The sequence below is a fragment of the Oratosquilla oratoria genome, chromosome 1 (genome assembly GCF_046742065.1).
Source record: "Oratosquilla oratoria isolate Oo_2021 chromosome 1, ASM4674206v1, whole genome shotgun sequence".
In the NCBI taxonomy this organism is placed as follows: domain Eukaryota; kingdom Metazoa; phylum Arthropoda; class Malacostraca; order Stomatopoda; family Squillidae; genus Oratosquilla; species Oratosquilla oratoria.
This window is the reverse complement of record NC_134777.1, coordinates 9337424-9352423: the sequence shown is the minus strand read 5'-3', so window position 1 is coordinate 9352423 and position 15000 is coordinate 9337424. Positions and strand designations below refer to the sequence as shown.

General features: G+C 41.0%; 1 protein-coding gene across 1 annotated transcript in view; it reads left to right on the top strand.

Annotated features, from left to right (window-relative positions):
* LOC143027482 (octopamine receptor beta-1R-like) overlaps window positions 1-15000 on the top strand; it is a 446280-nt gene that overhangs the window by 28091 nt on the left and 403189 nt on the right. The gene's annotated exons all lie outside the window — the stretch shown is intronic.

Genomic DNA, 15000 nt, shown 5'->3' with positions numbered 1-15000 from the left:
GAGACGAATGTGGGACAAAGGGGAGAGGTAGTAATAATAATAAGAAAAAATACTAATGACAAGAGCTGTAAAAACCAAGACTGAGGCTAAGCAGAAAGGAAATGAAGACAATGAAAGCCGTGGAAGGAAAAATAAATTTATTTAATCTTGTGTACGGAGTTGATAACCAACGACTATTGGTGATTGCCACTTGCCTTGGCATATAAACGAAAATGACTGTTTCAGCTACAAACATTATTTTTTTTTCCTATTTTTGGATCGTGTTGTAAGGGGCACAGTTTCGATCCCAGGCATCGGACACAGTTCGAACTGCCTGGATAGTTTGTTGTTGTGCCTCCGCCAGGAATAACAGGAGTCTTAACAATGCACTAAATCACGAGAAAGCAATTTAACTTCACCTTGATTTGAACAAACGAATTGTAGATCAAGCTTACCAAAATATATAAATGAAATCAATAAATGATAAGAAAAACAAAGTCATTGGGCATTCGTGTTCTACTTTAGTTTTTATTAGGTAGAGTGTTATGTGTGGAATAAAAAAAATCAGATGGCAGGGGAAAGAGAGCAGGAAGAGAAGGAAGAAGAGTAGGAAGAGGAAGAGATGGAGGAGGAGGAGGAGGAGGAGGAGGAAGAGGAGGAGGAAGAGGTTAATGAGAAGTTGTAAAGCGTAAAGCACCCTCAGTAAAATTGACCTCGGGGTTACCATTGAAGATACGGCACTCTTGCGGGTATTTTTAGATATATGTACGCGCATGCGCACGCACGGCTAAATTCACACGCACGCGCACACACACACACACACACACACACACACACACACACACACACACACACACACACACACACACACACACACACACACACACACACACACACACACACACACACACACACACACACACACACACACACACAAACACGCACACGCACACAAACACGCACACGCACATGCACGAACATTTAAGAAATTGGTTCCTCTGAAACGGCTACAATGATGAATGTTATAGTTCTGGTGGTGTTTGAGGGTGTTAAGAATCATAGGAGAACGAAAAGAATAACTGGGGGAAAATAGTATTCGTTTAGAAAAGGAAGAGGGTGCATACATGAAGTATTTGTAGTAGGATATGATTGTGAGATCTATTGTCATTTTTTGTCCAAATAATAATGATTTTTTGCGGGAAGGACAGTGAGAGATTATAGATTTCGATAAATCATAATATTGTTTTGACAGTGTTATTATAGAGTTTGTTGTGTATATATGGTATAAGTGGGGTCTGTTCAAGGTGGTTAGGGATGCTCCACTACATGAGCAGTGGAGTATCCCTGAAGATCTGGAATGACAAGACTGAGAGGTCTGAGGCGAGCGTGGAGCTACGTCAAAGTTGTGTGATGTCGCCATAGCTGTTCAACATGTATGCGGAAGAGATGACAAGGGAGGTAAACGCAGAAGGCTTAGACAATTGTTCAGAAATGGTAAGGGGGAGTGAAGAGAGGTGAGAGATGAGCCAGTTGTTGTTTGCGGATGACACTACGTTTGTGGCTAGTTATGGGAATTGTCTGGAGCAATTGGAAATCGAATTTTGCGTGGCTGGGCGTAGGGGGATGATGATGTGGTGATGATATTGAGAGGAGGAAGTCGAAAGCAAATGTGGGAAAAGTGAGGTGACATGTTGTGGTAATAGTAATGGTGGTAGATGGCTGGACGTGAGTTTGAGAGGTGGGAAGCTGAAGGAGGTTGAGAGTTAGTATTTGAGGTCACATGTGGCTCTAATGGAAGGAAAGGATGTGGAGTTGAGCTTTAGTATAAAGAGGACAAGTAAATGCCTGAGAGGAATGGACAAAATTATGAGAAATTGGTATCTGGAAATAAATGCAAAGAAGTCTCTCTCACGTCAGTGAATGAAGTAGATCATTTGGATTTAGGGAAGGCAGAAGAGTGTGGACATGTTTGATATGAAATTTTTTGAGAACTATAGTAGATGTTACAAGAATGGGTATTGTGATAAGTGTGGAAGTGAGGCAGAAAAGGTGATGGGAAGAAGGCTGAAGGATATGATAGAAGACTGTGAGAATCAACACCATATGAGATCGAAACCTTTATCGGTACGAAGTTTCGCTTGTTACAGCTTTTTCAATTACAGACATATGATAGAAGAGTTATGAGGTGGTTAGGACATATTGAAAGAATGAGTAAAGACCAGCAAAACGAGTGTGAACAGCACACATGGATGGAACAAATTTGAGAGTAAAGAAATGAAAGAGTTGGATAGGAGAGATGAAAAGGGGATTAGATGCACGAGGAATATCTGCAGAGGAAGGAAGAGACAGTGCAAAAAATAGGATTGAATGGAGAGGAACCATGAATGGATATATGAACGACGCGCCCTGAAGGGATGTTCTTGTCTGCTCTGTAAAATTTCGGAGTGAATGAGAAGGAGCTCGTCATATAGTGAAGGGATGGGGAGAAATTTAGCTCCAGTTGTCAGGTCCTGATGTGGAGGCGCTGCCTCGTTGCATTGCTTTTGTCCCGAGTGTCGGGTCAATGTGGGAAAGGGGCCATCAAGGGGCCATCAAGCAAGCAACCCAAAGGAATTCTTACTGGATCCATCCTGAGAACATCCTTTTGGCAATGCTGGCAGACGTTGATCAGAAGAACAGGAAATTAGCTATTGACAGAATCAGTAAGATCATAGAAGATACTGTGGATGAGGAAGAAATACGTGGTTTCATACCACCAAAAATAAATAAAACTGCTAAGAACATAACAGATCTACTTCTCCCTGAAGAGAAGAGCAAGTTTAAGCCATCACTTACAATCCATCTATCTAATACGGACCCATAAAATATTGTCGACAAGCCACTCTCTATTGGTATTCCATGCCACTTTCAAGGCTCAGAGTGGTGTGTGCGAATAGCGACGGAAGCTTCTGAGGAAATTTATAGGAAACATAAGAACATAAGAAATAAAGGAGACTGCAAAAGACCATAAGGCCTACACTAGCCAGCTCCGTATCCATCACCACCTGTCATCCCCATCCATAAAGTTGTCTAATCGTTTTTTAAAACAACTGATAGTTTCAGCGCTTACTACATGGTTACTAAGTTTATTCCAGATAATAGATGGCTACACTCGGGTAGTATAAAAAAACCCGTGATTTCATCTCCTCGTTGAAGACAAAGCCTGGTTTTAGTATATCATTTTACAAATAGTATGTATCAGTTAGATAATAAAAATTGAACTCCTCACTTGTTTGTCATTATCCTTCAGTTTAAACTCAACTTTAATGTATTTAGAAGCATTTATAACAACAAACCAACCACTCTGATGGTGTATATATTTCTGGCTCGAAAAAAATAATAAACTTTGAGCTCAAAAAGGGGGCGCCAAAAATACTTCTAAAAAATATGTGTACCCAAGTATACAAAATCTCAAATGTGCATGTTGATTTGCTAATTTTTTTTATCGATGCTATACCCGAATATATACTGTATATATATATATATATATATAGATATATATCTATATATATATATATATATATGTATATATATAATATATATATATACTTATATATACATATGTATATACATATACAACGCATATATATATATATATATATATATGCATATATATATATATATATACATATATATACATATATATATATTTATATATATATATATATATATGTATATATATATATATATGTATATATATAAGGAAGTGACTCTCATTGTATAAATACTCACGGTTGCCAACTAAGATTTTGGTCTAGTCCTTTCGATACCTAAGGGTTACTACGGTAGGGCTTAATCAGACTAGCTTATATCAGGAAGGGAGAGTATGTCACAGAAGTAGACGAAATAGGCCTACAACAGCCAGATTAAAATGAAAGCAACCACATTGTACGGAAGGTGTTAACTACCCTTGCACGTGTTGTTGATGTAGTTCAGTTTGAAGCTTCATGATTCGTTTAGATAAACACCTAAGTAAGATGCTTTAATGACTGCGATTCATATTTTATTATCTAATTATCTGTTTGTTGTTATTTGTCTGCTTGTTTATTATTAATTGCTTGATTTTCATTTCTTATTTATTTGTCAATTTATTACTATTTATTATTTACCTTTTTGTTTATTATTTATTTATCTTATTGATTATTATTTATGTAATTATAATTTTTACTTATCTATTTATTTATTTATCATTATTATATTTTGTCGCATCCGACGTAGTTATAGACCAAAAGGTCTGCTGTCGGCATCCTCCTCATTTGTAATGTTGCTGATGTACTGTAACGTCCAAAGTTCACATGACCCTGATCTTGAAAGAAAACGAAGAGAAAGAGATCCAACTGCGCACTTTGAGAAATTTATTGGAGAGAAGGAGGAAGGGGTTAGGGGGGAGGAGTTGGTTGGAATATGCTACTCTCTACTGCAGGAAGAAGGAAGAAGAGGAGGAGGAGGAGGAGAGGGACGAGGAGGAGAAGCGAACGAGGAAACGAAAAGGAGGAGAAGAAAGAATAGAACTTGAATATGGAATGAAAAAACAAAAGAGAAGAGAGGAATCGGTGGAGGAGGAGGAGGAGGAGGAGGAGGAGGAGGAGGAGGAGGAGGAGGAGGAGGAGGAGGAGGAGGAGGAGGAGGAGGAGGAGGAGGAGGAGGAGAAGGAGGAGGACGAGGAGGAGGAGGAGGAGAAGGAGGAGGACGAGGAGGAGGAGGAGGAGGAGGAGGAGGAGGAGGAGGAGGAGGAGGAGGAGGAGGAGGAGGAGGAGGAGGAACACGAGGAGTAGGAGAGGGAAGAGGAACGGGAAGTAAAAGAAGTTTCTTGCCACCATGGACAGACTCGAGGTAGCAGATGAAAGAGGCAGCTGAACAAAGAGAAGAGGCAGGCGATGCACAAACAAGAACACCCGCATACGTTTTCGAAAACAGAAACGAGCGAACACACACACACACACACACACACACACACACACACACACACACACACACACACACACACACACACACACACACACACACACACACACACACACACACACACACACACACACACACACACACACACACACACACACACACACCTCTCATGGCGCTGTGGTTAGAGCTCTAGCCTGCCACTACGGAGGTCCGGGTTCGACCCTCGCCCGGGGCTGATATCAGTATCGCAGCGCAGCGCTGAGGGGTGTTACTCCAACTCTCATGGGCGGGGAGTTGGGTGTGTGTGTGTGTGCAAGGTCATAGCATTACCCATAGATCGGACCTACGAGCTCTGAGCTCTCTTCCAGGAGGGAAATAGCTGTCGATCACGAGTCCAACACGTGATCCAAAGACCAAGAGACCAGTGAATACACGCACACACGCACATACACACGCACGCACGCTCGCTGAACTCGCACTAAGCGGTCTTGAGTTTCCAACCACGGACGAAATGCAAAAGAGTTTCTCCAAGCTAGTACCTTGTTCTGTGAACGTTGTGTTTGTGTGTGTGTGTGTGTGTGTGTGGTGTGTGTGTTGTGTGTGTGTGTGTGTGTGTGTGTGTGTGTGTGTGTGTGTGTGTGTGTGTGTGTGTGTGTGTGTGTGTGTGTGTGTGTGTGTGTGTGTGTGTGTGTGTGTGTGTGTGTGTGTGTGTGTGTGTGTGTGTGTGTGTGTGTGTGTGTAGCATCTAGACCTCCTAGAAGACGTAATCTACCACCAAAATCTCCTAGACATTCATCTACCACCTCTGCTTATACTATCGGCACGACACCGATGCATTTCGGTGCAGTCAGAGTAGCCTGGTACTCGACCTGACATCTTCGCGCACCTGGTCACTACGGGTCAGGTCGCTATTGTCCAGGCAGACACCTCACGCGCAGTTGGACGCCTCACGATTGCCACCAAGCCAAGCATTGATACACATTATATTTAAATCCCTTTCCTACGGGATATGTCTATCCTGTCCAACCTCGGACAACTGTATGTCATTTGTAAATATGTATATGCAATGTATAAGGTAGTTAAAACCTATCCTGATCTCTAATATTTGCTAAAACTGCATCTTGTAAATAAACCAACGTTTCACATCATTACAACACTCGTTCCAAAATGGCAGCACAAAACGAAAATAACACACAGTCCTCGCCGAATCAAAACACAGACCCAACCGTCGCTCCACCACACATGCAACGTTCTGCAACAAACTTACTAACACTCCTGCAGCATGACAACACTCTTCCTAAGTTCAACGGGACAAACATCGCCATCCACACTCTCTTAGATGACGTCCGTTCGGAAATACAGCGCACACAGGTGCACGATGAAATGACTAAAATCGCTGTCCTTAAAAGTCGCATCGATTTCAACGACACCCTTGCAAGCGACATAATCCAATCCGACGCGTTCCAACAACCACAGACTTTCCAAAATTTCATTGACGAGTTCAAAAAATCCTTCGCCCCATATGAACAGTTAGGCTCCCTTTCTCCCTTCTACACACTAGGAACAAACTTTAACAACCCCCCTTATCTCACCAAAGAAAGAGCAGTCAGGGAGGCGAGTCAGTTCAAGGAAGAACTAAAAGACGCATTCACTTCTTCACCTTGGGTTAAAAATAACACAATCAGCCTAGATCACGTACTCTCATTATTTGGCTACATAAAACTGATCTCGCGACTTCACCCAGAAACACTAAAGAAAATAGAGAACATTCCTTTTGATCCAGACACAACACTCGTTGACTTCTCTAGAAAATTTTCGGACACATCAGCGACAAAATCACAAATTCAACAACAACAAATCCCCCTTACACACACACTCACATACCCACCCACTCCCACAGTAGCAAAAATCTCACAAGAACATTACACTAGAGATAAACCCATGTCACACGAACATCACACAAGAGGTAGACAAATATCACGCACAAAGGCGACAGCGTTCACAATCTAGGAGACCATTCTTTTGCAAAATCTGCAACATAGTAGGACATAGCACAAACAGGTGTTATTACAGACAACCAACTAGCTACTGCTCATATCACGGACCAGCTTTTCACGACACAACACAATGTCGCGTCTTGAAATCACAAACCTACACGTCATACGCGTCTCCCCAACACCCGACTAGCGACAACACAAACAAACACAACACGGTATGACTATCGTCTCACGGTGAACAAAACACACGACCTCACGAGACAGAATCAAACCCCCCACTACCGATTCTCACGATGGCTGACTCTCGATCATCCCCGTCTGCTATGACATTTCACGCCACGGTCAACAACCTTCCACAACTACTCTTTCTGGACACAGGATCCCCAGTTAATCTAATGTCAAAGGTTTCCTTCGACCAATTCCGATTCCGACACCGTAGAGTAACAGTTATAGAACCAACGGATATCACATTACAAAATGTAGACGGAGTTCCCTTTCCCATCATAGGAAAAACCGAACTAGACATCTCCCTGCATGCCAACTGTCCTCCCATTACAACGACAGTATACATAGCGGACGTAGTGTTTCCCGCAGATATTCTTATAGGTTTGACATGGATGCAAAGAAATCGCATCATCATCTATCCTGCTCAAAACGGCATTGGTTTCAATAATCACTTCATAACGGCTTTAAAGACAGCTAACACGCATGCACACACAGAAAAACACGCGCGTCAAACACTTGCATATGATCGAGCAACAGCATGCAACATCAACAACAGCAACAACTGAACAAAACAGTGACGAAACAGAAAAGGTGACACTTGTAACAGACACGCACACTGGTGTAACGGACACGCCCACCCCATCCGCTCACCCCCGTAGCTCACACCACAGACGTAATAGACGTACACTGTCAGCGCGCATGTCAAAGTCAACTCGCGACCACAAGAAACACGATGTCTTCACTAACATACAGGATATCACCACAATACACTACCGTCTCACAGATCTCTCTCACGAATTCTCACGCGGTTGTAATAACTGACAAAACACTCTATCCACGCGAGTACACAAAACTCAAAGTGCGTATCTTCAAAGCTCCCGACTCAGATGTTCTTTGCATCACAGACACTTGCCGTGTATCTGGTGTATCTCTCTTATCCGCCCTATCTCACACATCGAGCAAAGGACACACAACAATCATAGTTGCAAATAATACCAATGCCCCTCTTCAGATGAACAAAGGAACGAACGTTTGTGATTTTACAGTGTATCCCTCCCCAGTACACGTAATCGACCATGACAACTCACAACACGTATGCGCCATCACCAACGGAGAACAGAAACACACAGGAAAACCATCAAAGCACCACACATTAACGATGTAGATTTCCCTGAAGCACGAGAAGATCTCCTGACAATCTTGAACACATACCCATGATACAAGCCTGCATCAACAGCGCAATCAATAGATCAATCTCAGAATCTCCCCACTTTGTTTTACTTTGGTCAGATAAGAAAATGCCATACGACCTACTCACTTCAGAAACCCCCCCTGTGTATGATTTCAATGATTTTGTCAAGGTAACTCTCAATAATTTCAACACTCTTTTCAAGAGAATACATGAGTCACTGACTCTCTCAAAAGCAGATATGCTTAGGTTGAAGAAACGCTCACTCCAGAGATTGCAATGTTTCTGTAGGTGACATAATATACCACACCAACCACCAACCCACATCAAAACTTGCACCCAAATTCCATGGTCCATTTCGGGTCACCGACATACTTCCGCACAATAAGATCAAAGTTCTCCACTTACGCGAACTCACAGAGGCTATCCTACATTTAGATCATATCAAACTAGTTCCTAGAGGTCTCGACATGGATGACATTCCATCCCCGCCCATACTACAACCAACACACACGACCGAGACTCTAGACACAAACACCTTTACCACTCCACCGATCCCGACACCTCGCTATAGCCTCAGAAATAGAATTGTATAAGTTTCTTTAGCCCCAACAAATCCAAGCATCTATTTCCAAAACCAATATTTATCATTCATGTTCATCTTATCATGCCATAACCAAGTATCTCCCTTCTAGCTGTGCAGATCACCTTTGCCACTCAGGGAAGGTAAACCCCTTCACCTAGGCACTCCCATCCTTCTTCTATCTCCTTAACATTTCGTGCACCAAGCCTTTGTGGATCTCAAGCTCATGGTGTCGCGAGGACGGACACTGGTAGCGTATGCCGAGCAACTGTAGCATCTAGACCTCCTAGAAGACGTAATCTACCACCTCTGCTTATACTATCGGCACGACACCGATGCATTTCGGTGCAGTCAGAGTAGCCTGGTACTCGACCTGACATCTCCACGCACCTGGTCACTACGGGTCAGGTCGCTATTGTCCAGGCAGACACCTCACGCGCAGTTGGACGCCTCACGGATTGCCACCAAGCCAAGCATTGATACACATTATATTTAAATCCCTTTCCTACGGGATATGTCTATCCTGTCCAACCTCGGAAAACTGTATGTCATTTGTAAATATGTATATGCAATGTATAAGGTAGTTAAAACCTATCCTGATCTCTAATATTTGCTAAAACTGCATCTTGTAAATAAATATTATCTCGTCGGCAACCTAACCACGAGCCATGTATATAAGCACCTCCTGTCACCAAATAAAGAAGAGAAAGACCACAGAGAGAGACAGAGCTACACGTTGCTCTGCTGCTTTTATTCAAAGCTCCGAACACCGCTCAACTACGACCACGTACTACCACAACTAATGTTGAGATACCATCCAACATGTGTCTGTGTGTGTGTGTGCGTGTGTGTGTGTGTGTGTGTGTGTGTGTGTGCGCGCGCGCACTAAATCATGATATTTTCCTATATAAACTTCCTTGTGCCAAGCCCAGGTAACTTTATTCATCCGAGGGGCTAAGTCCAAGCCAGACCGGGCCTTCAATCTACCAAAACTTCAATTTGACCGAAGCGGAACTCACAACTGAATGAATTCCTTTAGCGGCCACTGGGGCAGAATATCAACAATGAATTTATGCTTTAAAGGGACGGAGTCCACGTTCGAAGATTCCCCAAATCCAGGTCAACGGAAGCGGCCTGACACTGACCTACTAACCGTGAATTTGACGTGAGTGTGAGAAACACTGGCGCCGCTTGGCGTCTGATGCTGGCCGGTCCTAAAACTATCCGGTACACTTCAGCCTAGGATACCACCACAATCGCCACCACCACAACCACCACCACTATCACTACCACCACCACCCCCAAACACCACCAAAACTACCACCACCACTACCACCGCCACCCCAACCACCACCACCATCACTACCACCACCACCACCACTACTACCACCACTACAACCACCACTACCACCGCCACCCCAAACACCACCAAAACTACCACCACAACCACAACCCTCCAACACCGTTGAATTAGATTTCCTGCCATATATCAGAATATATATCAATCAAACCAGCCATCCTGAGTCCACTGTTGAACAAAGGCCTCCTTCATAGCATTCCATGATTCACACGACCGCGCCATCCTCTGCCACGTCACTCCTGCAAACTTCCCAATCTCGTCTCTCCACCTTCAAAGTATAAAATCAAAGAACATTTCATCACACAAAGATTGATCACGGGTGAGCCATACTACTCCACTCCTAATAATTTCCTTTTTATTCCTACCCCTGTCTCTCCTTCCCCTCCTCCTCTCAATTATTTTCTCTTGATTACCTTCTCTCTACCGTCATCAGTTCTCTCATCGTCTTCCACCTCTTCACCACATTTTCTCTTCTTATTTCGTACCTTTAGAAATTCTTCCCTTACATTATATACCTGCCATCCTGGCCACTTCAACTTCTTTGTAACCTTACCCACCCCCACCCCCGCTTCCCCACCTCGTTCCCAACCCTTTCCTAATTCCCAATACATTTTCCATCGCCTTCCTAATCTTATTATCACTTACTTCGTTCACCTCCTTCCTTTCTCCACCTTCTCCCTCATCCTCCTTTACCCCAATATTTTTTCGAAAACATCTTAATCATCTCCCATCCTTCACTTCACCAACACCTCCATGAACTACCTCATCTCCGAATTTTTTATCATATTTCTTCATCATATCCATTCTTCTCCCCTTTCAATACCATTTCACTGACCTCCTCTCCAACATTTTCTTTAATATTTTTTCATAATTTCCCTTATCTTCCTCACCCACCTCCCAACATTCTTCAATACCTCCCCTAATGTTAATATCTCTCCGTCTTCTACCCCTCTACCTACTTTTTCGCCATCTTCATCATCCATCACCTCCTAGCCACCTTTTTTACCCTCTTCCACCATTTCATCAACCTCTCCAACACTTTTTCAAAAAAATTCTTCGTTTCCCTTATCTTCCTCTTCCACCTCCCAACATTCTTCAATACCTCCCCTAATGTTAATATTTCCCCGTCCTCTACCCCTCTACCTATTTTTTCGTCATCTTCTTCACCATTCATCACCCTTAGTCACCTTTTTCACCCTCTTCCACCTTTTCATCAACCTTCTTCTCCACCCACCCTTATTTCACTGCCTACTGCAATCTATTCCGACCAGTTTTGTGTTTACTTCAGGCAAATAAAATATTTTGGCCCAGTGAATGTAAGGTGAGTGCAAATACGAGATTTACTATACTGCGAACACGACTGTGGTCGACATGAAATAAATTGTTGAAAGAGCGCGAATACCTGTGTCCGAAAAACAGGATCTGTTTTTTTAGACCTCATGCAAACCTCTCTTCGCGTTCTCTCATTCCCCCAAGGCACTTCATTACTTCCCTTACTCTATAATTTACCTCTCCCCCGAAACTCCTCCATTCCCTGCTACATGTGACCCAAAATAACTAAAACTCTTCACTTCCTCTCCATCTTCTTCTTTAAGACTTAACCTTACCCGTGTTTGCTTGGGGATACAATGTCAGTGGGGTTTCTTCAGATGAGCGTGGGTACTCTTGGACCAGCGCTGCCGGTGAATGTAGCAGGTTGGCTGGGACTACATAAGAGAGCTTAGCAGGTGATATAAACATTCTTCCGTTTTCTAAGTTTCATTTGTAAAGATGATTTGGGATTACAGCTTGGAATATAATCTCCCTTAAGTGAGTCTAGGGAGAGATTCTCCCCTAGCTCCTCTCCTACGTTCCTCAACTAGGCTCCTTTCGCTTCTCTGGCGAGCACAGTCACCATATAAGTATTCATAATTAGTTACAACAGCGTTTAAATGATTTTCATTTGTTATTAGTTATATGTCAATTTATTATTTACTATTTACCTGTTTGTTTATTATTTAACTTTACCAATGCATTTATTTATGTATCTTATCTGTTATTTACATTATTATAGTTTTTATTTATTATTTCATTATTATCATAATTTTTTTCGCATCCGACCTAGATATGGACCAAAAGGTCTCCTGTCGGCATGCTCTGCCTTTGTAATCCTTTGTAATCCTTTCGTGCGGGGTTGCCTATACTCATCTTCTATATTAACATAAGTGGGTTAGTTGTATTGCTTTGGAGGTTTTAAGTACTGTATGTTCGTTAATGTGTCATGAAATGATGTATGGATTATTGTTACAATTATGTAGTTTGGTAGGTATAGGGAAAAGGTTAATGAATTGTCTTATGACAGTAGGTACTTGAGTCGATTCCTTACTGGACGATGGCGTGATGGTGTTGTTGTGATATGTTTGCCTTCCCTGAGTCAAATGCTTTGATTTAGAAATTGTGTAGTCAGCAAGATTGGAGGTATTGGTAAAGACGGGTACCTTCTTGCATGTATGTGGACCACGTGTGGGGGCATGTGACCTATCAGTATGTTAGAAATGGTATATGGATACACTGACACCCTTGCCCTTGCACATCTTATCAACTTACTTTTACCCATATCTATTTACTTTTAGCTTTCTTCTCTCACATACATTTTTAAACTCTACAGCTAACTGTTACCCTCGTCTGGCCCATATACAAGAGCAAAGATCAACTGGCTCACCTTTCACTTTCCTCTATTTTATATCTAATCCCTAAGCTATCACCCTTGTATTCATCTCCCGTACCACCCTATCTATATACATATGATGACATTATACAGTCCTGTCACAGCCACACCACCTCAAACCACACACTCTCACCATTTTAACCTTAACACAACCTCTATTACTCGTAAGTAGTTTTGATTGCCCTCAACAGCATTCCCCCTATACCATACATTTTACAACACCACCCACAATGCCTTCCTGTAGACCTTAGCGTAAGCCTTCTCCATATCCATAAAAGCTCATAAGACTTACTTACTTTTTTTAAATGTTCTCGTATATCTCCCATATTACACAAACTTTATCCATAACATGGTCTTAGAGAATGTCGATAGCCCTGATCTTCTTCGGGAAATGGGTGGCGCTGGCGTTTGAGGGAAACGGTGCGTGCACTGGCATTTGTTTACAATTGATGTTGACGATATATATTGAAGGGGTGTAGCTATACAAATTATACAAAATTGTACAAAAAAACAGATGTTTCATTAAAAGGGATAGATAACTCAGCATGTTGTATTTTCTCACATCTCGCATCTTGCAAAAGAGAATAAGTCTATCTTGCGTAATAAGAAGAATATCCTGAAGAGAATACAACATGCTGAATTATCTATCACTTTTAATGAAACATGTTTGAGAGAAGACCTCCTACCCATATATACCTTTAAAAACAGATGTATGAATACTTACCTATACATCCGTGATGTACGTAAGTAGTGCCTGTATCCACATATATGCGAGTAAACGCAGATTGCATAAAGATGAAATAAATACCATGTGAAAGGATTTGGAGCGTTATTACTTCCACAAAGGAGGAAAAATCGTGGCCGCAGGAATAACAGTAGTAATGATAATGATAATGATAATGATAATGATAATGATAATGATAATGATAATGATAATGATAATGATAATGATAATGATAATGATAACGATAATGATAATGATAATGATAATGATAATGATTAATGATAATGATAATGATAATGATAATGATAATGATAACGATAATGGCGATGATGATGATGATGATGATGATGATGATGATGATGATGATGATGATGATGATGATGATGATGATGATGATGATGATGATGATGATGATGATGATGATGATGATGATGATGATGATGATGATGATGATGATGATGATGATGATGATGATGACCATGATGACCATGATGATGATGACGAAAATAGTAATAATATTAACAATAATAATAATAATATTAACAATAATAATAGTAATGATAGTTATAGTAACAATAGTGAAGTTTTATGATAATGATGATAATGAAAAAAGTCTGAATTAGAATTTCCCGAAATGAAGTATGTACTCTTCTGGATACACAACTCTAAACCTATGCATATATGCTTGTCGGTGTTGTTACACTTTTTTCACAAATATGTATAAAGTATCTACTGAGGATGAAAATGTATAAAACTTGAAACAGTAAAACATAAGTTATATTGTTCCTTTATATTCTGAACCAGGTTTAGCTGTCAGCAGTAGCAGAACAGGAATGAGCAACACACGAAACATGATCTTATTTTTCCTAAGAATTTTTTTTATAAAACGAAATTCAAGCGAAGCTAATCAAATATGTCACGCATTACCAAGATAACAGAATATTTGCATATATATTAATCTATTTATACATCTATAAACTTATTTGCTTATCTATTTGTTTATGTATTTATAAATTTATCATTTTATTTATTCATTCATATTTCTATATATCTATCTATTCATTTATCTATCTATTTATTTGTTTACTCATTTATATCTTTATATATTCATTTCTAATCTTTATATATCCATTCTAAATATTCATCATATTGATATAAAAGTTAACTATATGTCCAACATTTCATTATCACTTGTATAACGTTACTATTCATAACTGCGAATTGCCCTTTCTGCCCCGCCGCTCCATAATTACTGGATTAATTCTGTTTACTATTCCCTTCTATTGTTTTGT